Source organism: Bos indicus, chromosome 8 (genome assembly GCF_029378745.1).
Source record: "Bos indicus isolate NIAB-ARS_2022 breed Sahiwal x Tharparkar chromosome 8, NIAB-ARS_B.indTharparkar_mat_pri_1.0, whole genome shotgun sequence".
Taxonomy (NCBI): domain Eukaryota; kingdom Metazoa; phylum Chordata; class Mammalia; order Artiodactyla; family Bovidae; genus Bos; species Bos indicus.
Genome location: NC_091767.1, coordinates 77,165,803 through 77,178,777, shown reverse-complemented (window position 1 = coordinate 77,178,777; position 12,975 = coordinate 77,165,803). Strand labels below are relative to the sequence as shown.

Genomic DNA, 12,975 nt, shown 5'->3' with positions numbered 1-12,975 from the left:
TACATTAACAAGCATGTTACTTAAAATGTCAAACTAGGAATTACAGTGTGTTGAATAAAATTACGCCCTCGAATCCTCTTAGATTAAAAAAATGGGGCATTGTATACACAGGTTAACATCATTTACCCAAGCCAGACCTTGGTATTTCAGTTATTTGACTTGTGAGAAATGGATACCTGAAAAATTAAAGCCCAGGCATGTATACGTTTGTCTATATTTAGAATGGGGAGCTAATCTGAATCAAGGTGGTAGGATGTGCAAGTACACGTTGGAAAATGTAAAATGCAAACATTTTGTGGGGTTGGGCTTCCCTGTTTGCTAACTGAACAACATGCACTAGCAACAGTGTTGGGGTAAAAAGATACACTAGCTACCCTATGACCTCAAAGCTTTCTATTCTCAACCTCACTTTGTCCAAAACCAGTAAGAATTTCCTAACCTCCCTCTCTATAGCTCTCCCCACTATTTCTCCCTGCTTCCCCAAACTCAGGCCTATAACCCAGGAACCTGTAATTAGGAATAAAGGTTTGGTCACCAAAACCTCACGCTTTTCAAAATTGTCCCCATCCACCTCCCCCCTGCCTTTTTTTTTGCAGGCATTCAGGCGGGCTCTTAGTTCCTGACAAGGGACTAAACCTGTGTGCTTATGCAGTGGAAGCTCAGAGTCCTAACTACTGGGCTACCAGGAAATTCCCCATTTTCCCCTTTGCTCCTTTTTACCCTGAAGTCTTGCTACCATTAAAGACAGGCTTCATTGGAAAGGAAGGGCCACCTTGTTTACCTAGAAAGAAGAAAGGGTATATATAGTAGGGAAGGAAAGCATATAATACCCGCTTCTCAGACCAAAGGAGGATAACTGATTTTGATAGTAATGAGGCAGATTTGGCAGAAACAGTAGAAAGTGCCAGCTAGGTCCCTCCAAGACCTTCCTAGGGTTCAGCATGGGGCAGGGCAAGTGAGAGCAGAAATTTCAGATAGGTTAAGTAAGAAGCCAAACACAAGACTGATTGCTGTCTGGAACCCTGCTAAGTGTTCCTATGACCACATAAACTAGTAAAGCACAGCAGAATGAAGGCATATCACGTTTGGCAGAGAGAACCTGAGATTTCTCTTGTTATCTCAGAATTCCCTTTGCTTCCTATGTGGCATAAGAGGAACACCAGTTAAGTGCTACGGGGCTTTCCATAGGGCCACCATGATGAAAGGGGACAGTTACTGCATAGTGGGAGCAATATGGTAGACAGTTCAGCTGGGGACTGGTTGGAGACAGAGCAGAATCTCAAAGGATTGTCAATACCAGTGAAAGCCAAATGAGATCAAGTTGGTCAAGGAAAACCACTGAGCTGAGTGCTAGAGAAACCAGACCACCAGTTACGCTAGGTTTGGTTATTCAGTGGTAACCATAGGGAGAAGAGATGCCAAAATTAAGACATGAGACAAGGCCCTTCACTTTCATTATCAGAAAACCTAAACCTTCTGCAGTCAGACCTCAAAAAGTCTTAGAAAGGTGGAGATCAAGAGCTTTTAGTGCAAACAGCCTTAAAGGTCAGATCTTGAACTGAATACTTATCTACCTTGAATTAGATCATTTTAAACTGGAAGAGATCAACCTACTTTTGCTTGGCAAGTTTATGTGTTTCTTCTAAAGTCAATGGGAGTTCAAAATTACCAAGGAAGAGGGTATAAGGGAATTTGAGACCTCTAGAAATCTCTTAAAAGCAGAAGAGATCAAGCTAAACTACCTTACCTACATATGTTCCAGGTGGAGGTGGCCCCAGTTGGGTTAGAGCCTTTATTCGGTAAGATCATGTGACCTTTTTAATTGAGATCATTTATTCATACCTGTGTTTCAAACTGGCACCAAATCTGTGTACAGTTTGGACTTCAGAACTCTGGAATCAGACTGAGACCACATCATGGCTTGACTGATTCCCTGCCTTATCCTGCTGCCCTCACTCCGTTTATCTGAGAGCAATTCCCCAGCACATCCCTGGTGCAAGAATCCCTGGGTTGGGCTCTGCTTCTAGGGGTTTGATCTAAGACAGCTGAGCTGGAGCTAGAGCAAAAATTTATTTCACTTAGACATCCTTGACATAGATTTTGATGCAGTAAGTCATGAGACATTGAATTATCTCCTGAAGAAGGAGTGAGAATTTTTTTTACTTAATGAGGAATAGCTGCATTCTATTAGGCAGGAGTATTGTTGAAGGTATATATATATATATGGGAATAAAATTGGTTTTGATGCTGAACAGCCATAAGGGTGAATTTTATTAAATAATACAGCATCAGTTTTTCTTTTCTAATAGAACCCAGGTTTCTTTTTAGACTTTTTCTCTCCCAGTTGTATAGACTTCATGAGATAGAAATCTTGGTCATTTGAGATGCCTTATCACCCAAAAGTGTAGGCATTTGACCCAGGCTTGCCCAACAATGCACTTTGTCCTGGGAATTTGTACCTTGAACAAAATAATGGAAACAAGGTAAAATTATCATATTTTTTCAGCAGCATCAGTAAAACCTTGGGTGGTTCCTGCTCTCAGTATTCTAGAACTGCCTGATTTCTGTTTACATATCTCATTCCCCAGCCTTCCCTTCCATCCCAAGAGATTTTTCACAACTTTCTCATTTTATTTTTTTATATTTATTTGTTTATTCGGCTGCACCAGATCTTAGTTGCTGCACATAGGATCTTTAGTTGAGTCATGTGAACTCTTAGTTGGGGAATTTAGTTCCCTGACCAGGTATTGAACCCAGGCCCCCTGCCTTGGGAGTGCAGAGTCTTAGCCACTTGATCACCAGGGAAGTCCCATTTGTGACTTTTTAAAAAATTAATTTTCCTTAAATTAATTAGCTGATCACTTGCTATTATATGCAGCCCATCAAATGAAGAGTCTTTTAAATTTTTTATTGAGACATAGTTGAGGTACAATATTATATAAGTTGCAGGTGTACAATATAGTGAGTTACAATTTTTAGTTATACTATATAATTATAAAATATTTGCTATATTCTCTGTGTGTATAGTATATATCCCAGTAGCCTATTTATTTTACACATAGTAGTTTGTACCTCTTAATCCACTACCCCAGTCTTGCCCTGTTTCCCTCTTCCCACTCCTAACCACTGATTTGCGCTGTATAAGTCTACTTCTGTTTTATTATATTCGCTAGTTTGTTGTATTTTTTAGATTCCATGTGTTAGTGATATCACACAGTATTTGTCTTTCTCTGTCTGGCTTATTCCACTAAGCGTAATTTCTCCAAGTCCATCCATGTTGTTGCATTAAGGGGCTTTTCTTGTACAGGCAGCATTGCTAATTTCAAGGGAGGAGAGCCACAAAGTATGGGTGACAGCTTCCTGCTCCACCTCAGCTGCCACTACTGCAACCAGTGTCACTTGGGCCTTCACAGCGATGCCATTTTGGGCATAAATCAGTCATTTTCTAGGAGAGTGCCAGGCCTTATCTCAAGGCTGCCACTGAACATACAGAGCAACTATCAATGTGCCCTAAGTTTCTGGCTTTCTCTTTCACTTTCAGACTTTGATAAAATACCACACCTCACAGGCAGTGGATCTGCCTTCCCTAACAGTCACCGAAGCGCTGGATGATGCAATCTGAAATGCTAGTGGAGTTAACTCCCAGCAGGGAAGTTCAGTGCAGTTCAGTTCAGTTGCTCAGTCATGTACTCTTTGCAGCCCCATGAACTGCAGCATGCCAGGCTTCCTTGTCCATCATCAACTCCCGAAGCCTACACAAACTCATGTCCATCACGTCGGGGATGCCATCTAAGCATCTCATCCTCTATTGTCCCCTTCTCCTGCCTTCAATCTTTCCCAGCATCAGGGTCTTTTCAAATGAGTTGGATCTTCGCATCAGGTGGCCAAAGTATTGGAGTTTTCAGCTTCAGCATCAGTCCTTCCAATGAATGTTCAGGACTGATTTCCTTTAAGATTGACTGGTTGGATCTCCTTGCAGTCCAAGGGACTCTCAAGAGTCTTCTCCAACACCACAGTTCAAAAGCATCAATTTTTTGGTGCTCAGCTTTCTTTATAGTCCAACTCTTAACATGCCCAGCAGGGAAACCTCTGGCCAAAAGGAAATAGAAGAGAGATACTGACTGCCCACTGATAAATCCTCTCTGGCCAACTCTACCTATGCCACTATCTGAAGACACCTGGAGGTAGGTGGTCAATTTCAGCTCAGGGCAACAAGCTACTGAGCTCTGTGTTGTTAGAGATATAGAAAGAATTATTAGGCCACAAAGAGCTGGCATTCATGTTCTTGAAATGAGCTACAGCCTATCAGCTTTAGCTAAGATTATTAATAACATATAGAATCTTGTGCAGAAATTGTTAGCCATTCCAGACAATGATTTTTGTGCAAAGAGGAGGGTTGGATGAGCCAGTTCCATGCTATCCCCTTAAGCTTGATTGACCTGAAAGTAGGGAGGTGTGCCAGCCATTCGATGGCAAAAGCTTGGTCACCTAAGGCCCCAGAAGCCTTGAAGTTTGGGAACTGTGAATGTTATCCATTCTAAACTTAGAAGTTACAGGAAAATTCTGAATCCAAGACCCTGGAACCTCAATCAGGTCACCACTGCATGTATTACTGCACAAATGAGACCAGGCCCAGAGCAGAATTTTGCTTTGTTCCTGATGTCAAAGGAGCAGTGGCTGCTTTTTGACATGTCCTCAAATTTCCCATATAAACCAGTTTGATGTTTAAAAGTTTGGTGTGATTTTTGATGGTGCCCAGAAGAATGCTGGCTCTGTAGGGGTCACGATGGTGATATTTCAAGATATCCTGCTAGGGTTTGCCCTCAGAGAGTGCCCTTCCCTTGTGGAATACAAAGTGCAGGCCGGAAACAACACTTTATTCAACACAACTCCCTTCCTTGTTTCTACAGCATCAGCTTGGTCTTGGAGTAGATCAAGAATAACAGTGGCAAAGGACTTCCCTGGTGACCCAGTGGTTAAGACACCATGTTTCCACTGCTGCTGCTACTGCTGCTAAGTCACTTCAGTCGTGTCTGACTCTGTGTGACCCCATAGACGGCAGCCCACCAGGCTCCCCCGTCCCTGGGATTCTCCAGGCAAGAACACTGGAGTGGGTTGCCATTTCCTTCTCCAATCCATGAAAGTGAAAAGTGAAAGTGAAGTCGCTCAGTCGTGTCCAACTCTTAGCGACCCCATGGACTGCAGCCCACCAGGTTCCTCCATCCATGGGATTTTCCAGGCAAGAGTACTGGAGTGGGGTGCCATTGCCTTCTCCGATGTTTCCACTACAGGGGTGCAGGTTTGATCTCTGGTCAAGTAAGTCACCCCCTCAAAAAAAAAAAAGAATAATAGTGGTGAAGCAGCCATGAAGCTTAGTTCCATCAAATCTCAAATGATTTATCATATTATTGATAATTCTGAAGGATTCTATGTATATCTAGTGAAACCCAGAATAGAAGCAAGATGAATATTTCACTCTGCATTGGCAATGCCAATGGAGATGCCGCTTTAGAATAAAAGATTTCTTGATAAAGCTCTTGAATTCACTATAATTTCCTTGAAAGGGCATGGGTCTGTGGGAGGTATCATGGCTTCTTTGAATAATGATGGCAGGATAGAAGATGTTCAGAAGTTGGTAGCCTCCATGAAATATTCTTTGGAGATGTATCAGTGACGAACACATCCCAACCAATATGCACTCTGTCCTTGAATAACGTACAAAGTTTAAAGTAACTTGGGAATTGCTCCAAAAAACCTTAACAAACATGGCATTTTTCTTGAATGGACATGTTTATTATGGCTTCCCATGTGGCTCAGTAGTAAAGAATCCGCTTGACAATGGAGAAGAGAAACGTTCTGTCTCTGGGTCAGGAAGATAGAGATTCTTCTTTTTCAAGGAACAACAGCAAAACATCCACAGCTGGTGGGACTTGCATGCATGTCATCAGTTGCTTCAATCGTGTCCAGCTCTTTGCAACCTCATGGACCATAGTGCACCAGGCTCCTCTATCTGAGGGATTTCCCAGGCCAAGAATACTGGAGTGGGTTGGGTTGCCATTTCCTCCTCCAGGGGATCTTGCCGACCCAGGGATCAAACCCACATCTCCTGCATTGCGGGCAGATTCTTTATCACTGAGTCACCAGGTATTCCCCACTTGAACTGAAGTGTTTGAGAAATCTTCCTCTTGCTTTTCTAACAAACTAGCTTAGGTTGCCTTTGCTGCTACTTTTTCTAGCTAGATCTCAGTATTCAGACTTGATTGTGGACTTAATTATGCAAATTACAGTTATTTGTATCTAGAGGCACACAAACACAAAGCGTGGGGGTGGGGTGAATGGTGTCTTCTAGGAGCGTGATTCGTGATCCTTTACAAAATGACAGCAGTGGGGTCTTCTGGGTTCCAAAGCTGTTAGTTCAGGGCAACACCAACGGCATGCTAAGTGTTCAGGAATTCCAGACTAAAGGGCAAACTGGAGATTGTTCTCTGTACTGTAATTCTCATCAAGAGATTAAAGTGACATCCTACATGTTTATATAGCAAAGTCTTTTTACTACCAAATAGTTTATATCCCTATGCATTTATATTTCCAATAATGTGGTTCTCGGTAATACATTTAGAGATTTTTAGAATTTGATAGAATCCTTGACTTCTTGGGTTATAGTAATCTTAGCAACAGTGGTGGCCCTCTCCCCTTCCACCTTCCCTTCCTTTTAAAGAAATATTTGGATACCAAACCCCCCCCCAAAAAAGATTTAGAAGTTCTCAGGTTCACTTTTGTTTTCCTTTGAAAGAGTAGAAAAGAAGGTTGGTTGGTTGGCTCTTTTTTAGTTAAGCCATTGAACTAAAACTCTCTGTTAAACTCTTGTATCCTTTGTTCACTTGAACGTTCTCTTTATAGTATTTGAAGAGAGGGATACGGTGAATTTTGGAAGATCTTTCCTGAAGAGTCTTTTCCCCTATTGTTTAGACACAATCGACACAATCAGAAGTTTATGTTGAAAGGTAAAGAACATTAAAATCATAAAACATCAAAAAAAGAGAGAAAGAGGAGAATTTCCTCCCTTTCTCCCTCCACAAACCTCTCTGAGAGACAGTATCTTTGAGTAGTTTGTCCAGTGTGGTGTAGACTGTTTCAAAGTTGCGTCTGTTCCAGGCTCCCCACAAAGCAGTAGCCAGCACACATCACTTGCCAACCAAACTTCCTCTTTCCCTCTCCTTCACTGTCAGTGCCCTCAGACTACACCTCATAGATAAAACATTAGCACTTAATCCCTGCCTCAGGTTCTGTCACCATAGTTTTCTTTCGTATCTATTTATTTTTGCACTTTTTAAAAGCAGATTTTTCACATATGTTAGCGTTGTGAATCTCCTCTCTGCCCACACCGTTTTTTCCCCCACTACTATCTAAGTGATCTACTGCCAACTGGCACCAATTCTCCAAATCAAAGTATGCATTGCAAACACAATTGTGTGATCCTTTGCCGGGGTCCAGCCCCGGTGGATCCAGGGAATTTGAATCGGGGACGGTGTCAGCGAGGATCTGCAGGAAGAAAGCCTGGCTTACTGCAATACTTTACTAAAAAATACACCAATCTGTCTACTTCTGTTCCTCAGAGTCTCTCCCGAATATTTCGGTGTCTTTTTTTTGGTTGTTTAGTTTCTTCCAGTTTTATTGAGATATAATTGACATGCAGCACTGTATAAGTTTAAGGTGTACAGCATAATGATTTGATTTACATACATTAATTTTATTGTGAAGTGATGATCATAAGTTCAGTTGAACATCCATTACTTCATATAGGTACAAAATTAAAGAAAGGAAATGTGTTTTTCTTATAATGAGAACTCTTAGGATTTACTCTGTTAACAACTTTCATATATAACATCCAGCAATGTTAATTATATTTGGCATGTTGTACATTAAAATAGTACTTATAACTGGAAGTTCATAACTTCTGGCTGCCTTCATTCAATTTCTCCCCCCTACTTCCACATATTTGAATATCAGTTCTGGAAACTTCTTTAGCTTGTCTTTGAGCAGTGCAACAACCCCTTTCTTGATGATTTCCAGACTCCATTCCACTGACAGCTCAGCTCCAGCTTGTAGCAACCTTGAGCTAACGGTGATTACCAGACCAATATTTTGTGTTATATCCTGAAATGAAGTGTGGTGAGTTCAATATTGTTCAAAGAGACCGCATGTGCAAAGCAGTGCATACACCAAGTCTGGATGGTGGTGAAGAGAATTTGGCAGACAGGCAGGAACTGATGATCTCTAATATCATTCAAATCACTTCTTCAATGACATTTAAGTCTTGCTTGGAATCTGCTAAAGGAACATCACTGGAACTCAGCAAACTTCTCAAGGACTGTCTAGCTTATTCCAGAACTTTGTTGTGTAATCTGTACACAGCAAGGAAAGTAATTATAGACTATCAGTTTACTGTAAAAGGATACAACACGGGAACAGCCAGACACAAGAGATGGATAGGGCAAGGTATGTAGGAAGGGATGTAGAAGGCTTGTGCTTTCCCATCCTGTTACTTTCCCTGAATCTCACCAATCTGGAAGCTCTGAACTGAGTTGTTGTTTTGTTTTGTTTTGTTTATAATACTTACTTCTTCCTCCAAAGTAGGAAATATTAATATTTCACTAGCTAAAAGTAAACTATGGTTCAAAAAAATTCTAATTGGTTTTGAACAATAGTAAGAATGTTAATGCTCTATAATGGAAATGATAGTTATCCTCAAGAGTTTTCATCAGAAGGAGTCCATTCTGTCCCTAATCCAAGCCTGGAGGTGGGATATTTTACATACAATAAGAATAGAGTAGGAAGAGAAGAGTCTTTTCTTTTCTTTTCTAAGAAAACTAGGATAATTCCCTGTAATGCAGGAGACCTAGGTCTGATCCCTGGTTGGGAAGACCCCTGGAGAAGGGAACGGCTACCCTCTCCAGTATACTGGCCTGGAGAATTCCATCAGTCCATGGGGGTCACAAAGAGTCAGACATGACTGAGAGAATTTCACTTACACTTTCACAATGCCCTAGAAGTTGAGAGTGAATTTTAAGAAAGTAGTCAATTTTAAGGGGCTTCCCAGATGGTGCCAGTGGTAAAAAAATAAAAAATAAAAAACCCACCTGCCAATGCAGGAGATGTAAGAGATGGGGGTTCTATTCCTGGGTCAGGAAGATCCCCTGGAGGAGAGAATGGCAAGCCATTTCAGTGTTCTTACCTGGAGAATCCTGTAGACAGGGGAACTTGGCAGGCTACAGTGTATAGTGTCGAAGAATTGGACACGACTGAAGCAACTTAGCACTCACGCATGCAGTCAATTTTAAATGCGATATATGGATAAATCAAGGAAAAACTGAACTGGAAAATTACACAGTAGTGAACTATATCTCTTTTCTGTTGTCTTCCTGGGGCTTTAGTCTATTGATCACTTTGGGAGAGTCATGAGAAATGAAAACAACAGATATCCTACCTTCACAAAATCCATTTTACTTCTTTGTTTTCCTCCTTCTGCATATATCAGAAACTACTCCTATCTAGCCATTGTCCACTACTCCCATCTAGTCTATTGTCCATCCATTGCTCCAGCCAACTTTTGCAACTTATGCTCAAGAATGCATTTTAACTCATTTTCTTTAAGTATCTGTCATAATCAATCATGATAGAAAATAGAAGATGTAGCAATGATTGTTGCCAATGCCTGAAATTTAATTCAGCTATTCAGACTGACGGTTCACTGATAATTGGAATAATCAAACTTGATTACTGGTCAGGAAGGGGAAAATTGATAGGGACACAACATCACTGATCATGCCTCCCTCTCTGATCTTCTCTTCAAAAGCCTATGCCTAAGGGATAGAGCTTCTGGTAAAGGTTTTCAAAAGAAACATACTCACTTGGTATGTTTCCTTGGCCCTTTAGAGCCATCTTACAACTATAAAGCCACATACTAATGATAGAAAAAGAGGAGCCTAGTTCCTTGCTGACATTCTCAAATAGCTGCACCAGCCTTGGAGTGTCTACTTCTGTGGTTCTTACTGTATGATAATAACAATCTCTTTTTCATTTAGTCACTGGAGTCTGGTTTCTGTTGCTCACGTATAACTCTACCCAGACATTTGATTGTCTACTTTTCCCACTAAATCATAAGATATCAGATAGGATCTGCTACCTGTGTAAGCTAGGATGCTTTCATAGAAAATAATAGAAAACCTAACTCAAAATGTCTTTAACTATAAAGAAGAACTGTACAAAAAGATCTTCATGACCCAGATAATTACGATGATGTGATCACTGACCTAGAGCCAGACATCCTGGAATGTGAAGTCAAGTGGGCCTTAGAAAGCATCTCTACGAACAAAGCTAGTGGAGGTGATGGAATTCCAGTTGAGCTATTTCAAATCCTGAAAGATGACGTCGTGAAAGTGCTGCACTCAATATGCCAGCAAATTTGGAAAACTCAGCAGTGGCCACAGGACTGGAAAAGGTCAGTTTTCATTCCAATCCCAAAGAAAAGCAATGCCAAAGAATGCTCAAACTACCGCACAATTGCACTCATCTCACATGCTAGCAAAGTGGTCCTCAAAATTCTCCAAGCCAGGCTTCAGCAATATGTGAACTGTGAACTTCCTGATGTTCAAGCTGGTTTTAGAAAAGGCAGAGGAACCAGAGATCAAATTGCCAACATCCGCTGGATCATGGAAAAAGCAAGAGTTCCAGAAAAACATCTATTTCTGCTTTATTGACTATGCCAAAGTCTTTGACTGTATGAACCACAATAAACTGTGGAAAATTCTGAAAGAGATGGGAATACCAGACCACTTGACCTGCCTCTTGAGAAATCTGTATGCAGGTCAGGAAGCAACAGTTAGAACTGGACATGGAACAACAGACTGGTTCCAAACAGGAAAAGGCTGTATATTGTCACCCTGCTTATTCAACTTATATGCAGAGTACATCATGAGAAACGCTGGACTGGAAGAAGCACAAGCTGGAATCAAGATTGCCGGGAGAAATATCAATAACCTCAGATATGCAGATGACACCACCCTTATGACAGAAAGTGAAGAGGAACTAAAAAGCCTCTTGATCAAAGTGAAAGTGGAGAGTGAAAAAGTTGGCTTAAAGCTCAACATTCAGAAAACAAAGGTCATGGCATCCGGTCCCACCACTTCATGGGAAATAGATGGGGAAACGGTGGAAACAGTGTCAGACTTTATTTTTTGGGCTCCAAAATCACTGCAGATGGTGATTGCAGCCATGAAATTAAAAGATGCTTACTCCTTGAAAGGAAAGTTATGACCAACCTAGATAGCATATTCAAAAGCAGAGACGTTACTTTGCCAACAAAGGTCCATTTAGTCAAGGCTATGGTTTTTCCTGTGGTCATGTATGGATGTGAGAGTTGGACTGTGAAGAAGGCTGAGCGCTGAAGAATTGATGCTTTTGAACTGTGGTGTTGGAGAAGACTCTTGAGAGTCCCTTGGACTGCAAGGAGATCCAACCAGTCCATTCTAGAGGAGATCATCCCTGGGTGTTCTTTGGAAGGAATGATGTGAAAGCTGAAACTCCAGCTTGGCCACCTCATGCAAAGAGTCGACTCATTGGAAAAGACTCTGATGCTGGGAGGGATTGGGGGCAGGAGGAGAAGGGGATGACAGAGGATGAGATGGCTGGATGGCATCACTGACTCGATGGACGTGAGTCTGAGTGAACTCCAGGAGTTGGTGATGGACAGGGAGGCCTGGCGTGCTGTGATTCATGGGGTCGCAAAGAGTCGGACACGACTGAGCGGCTGAACTGAATTGAACTGAACTGATAAAGAAGTTTATTAACTCAGATAATTGGAGATCTAGAAGTAAGACAAACTTAAGAGTAGACATAATCCCATGATTCCAGTTTCATTTCTCTCTCTGCCGTTCTTTTGACTTCCCCTATATGTAGACTTCTGTTCCAGTTACCATCAAAAGGACTGTAGTGGGGGCTTCCCTGATGGCTCAGTGGTAAAGAATCCACCTGCCAATGCAGGAGACATGGGTTTGATCCCTAATGCAGGAAGATTCCATGTGCTGCGGAGAAACTAAGCCTGCTCACCACAACTATTGACCCTGTGCTCTAGAGCTTGAGATCTGGCAACAAAAGAAGCCACTGCAATGAGAAGCCCGTGCATCTCAATTAGAGAGTAGTCCCCTGCTTGCCACAACCAGAGAAAGCTTCACAAAGCAACAAAGACCCAGCACAGCCAAAGATTAATTATTTTTAAAAGAACTGTAGCAATTTCAAGCCTCACATCCAATAATAACTATGTCCAGAAGAATTGTCAATCACTTCTCAAAGTTCTCCTGGAAAAGTTTTTCTGGAAGCAGCCTTCAAACCTATTCTTGCAACTCACCGAGGTGAACTGGGGAACATGCATGATCCTAATCCAATCTCTGGCAAGAGGGTAATATTACCCTTAGACCAGTCCAGACCTCTGGAGCTGAGAATGCTGTGCTACATCAACTGTGAATGAGAGAGGGATTTCTGAACATCAAAATCCTGTTGGGAAGAAATTCTGACAAAGGAAGGCAAGGATGTTGAGTAGGTAAAGAACTCACTTTTTGTACTCCCAGCATCTTGCAAACATACTTAAAAAAAAAAAAAAACTCCACCCTACACATGCAAAGTTTATACTTTATCTCAACAAGTTCCTTGAGAGAAGAAATAATGTTTTACTTCTGTTTATACTACTCCTGTGTCTAACTCAATAGCCTGAACATAGTAGAATTCACGTTGTTGATTTTTCTGTCAACAAGCCTCAGAAAATAGCCTAAATTATTTAACCTCTTGGATTCTTTTGTAGATTGCTAGAACTTCTTGCTAATCAATCAACTTTTTTTTTCTTTTGGCCACATGGCTTGCAGGATGTTTAGTTCCCCACAAGGGATTGCAGCTGGGACAACGGCAGTGAAAGTGCCAACT

The 12,975-nt window shown here is 41.4% G+C and overlaps 1 pseudogene; it reads left to right on the top strand.

Moving 5' to 3' along the window:
• The first annotated feature begins 1,753 nt into the window (after positions 1-1,753).
• On the top strand, positions 1,754-5,017 carry LOC109562561 (phosphoserine aminotransferase pseudogene; annotated as a pseudogene).
• Positions 5,018-12,975: the final 7,958 nt, after the last annotated feature.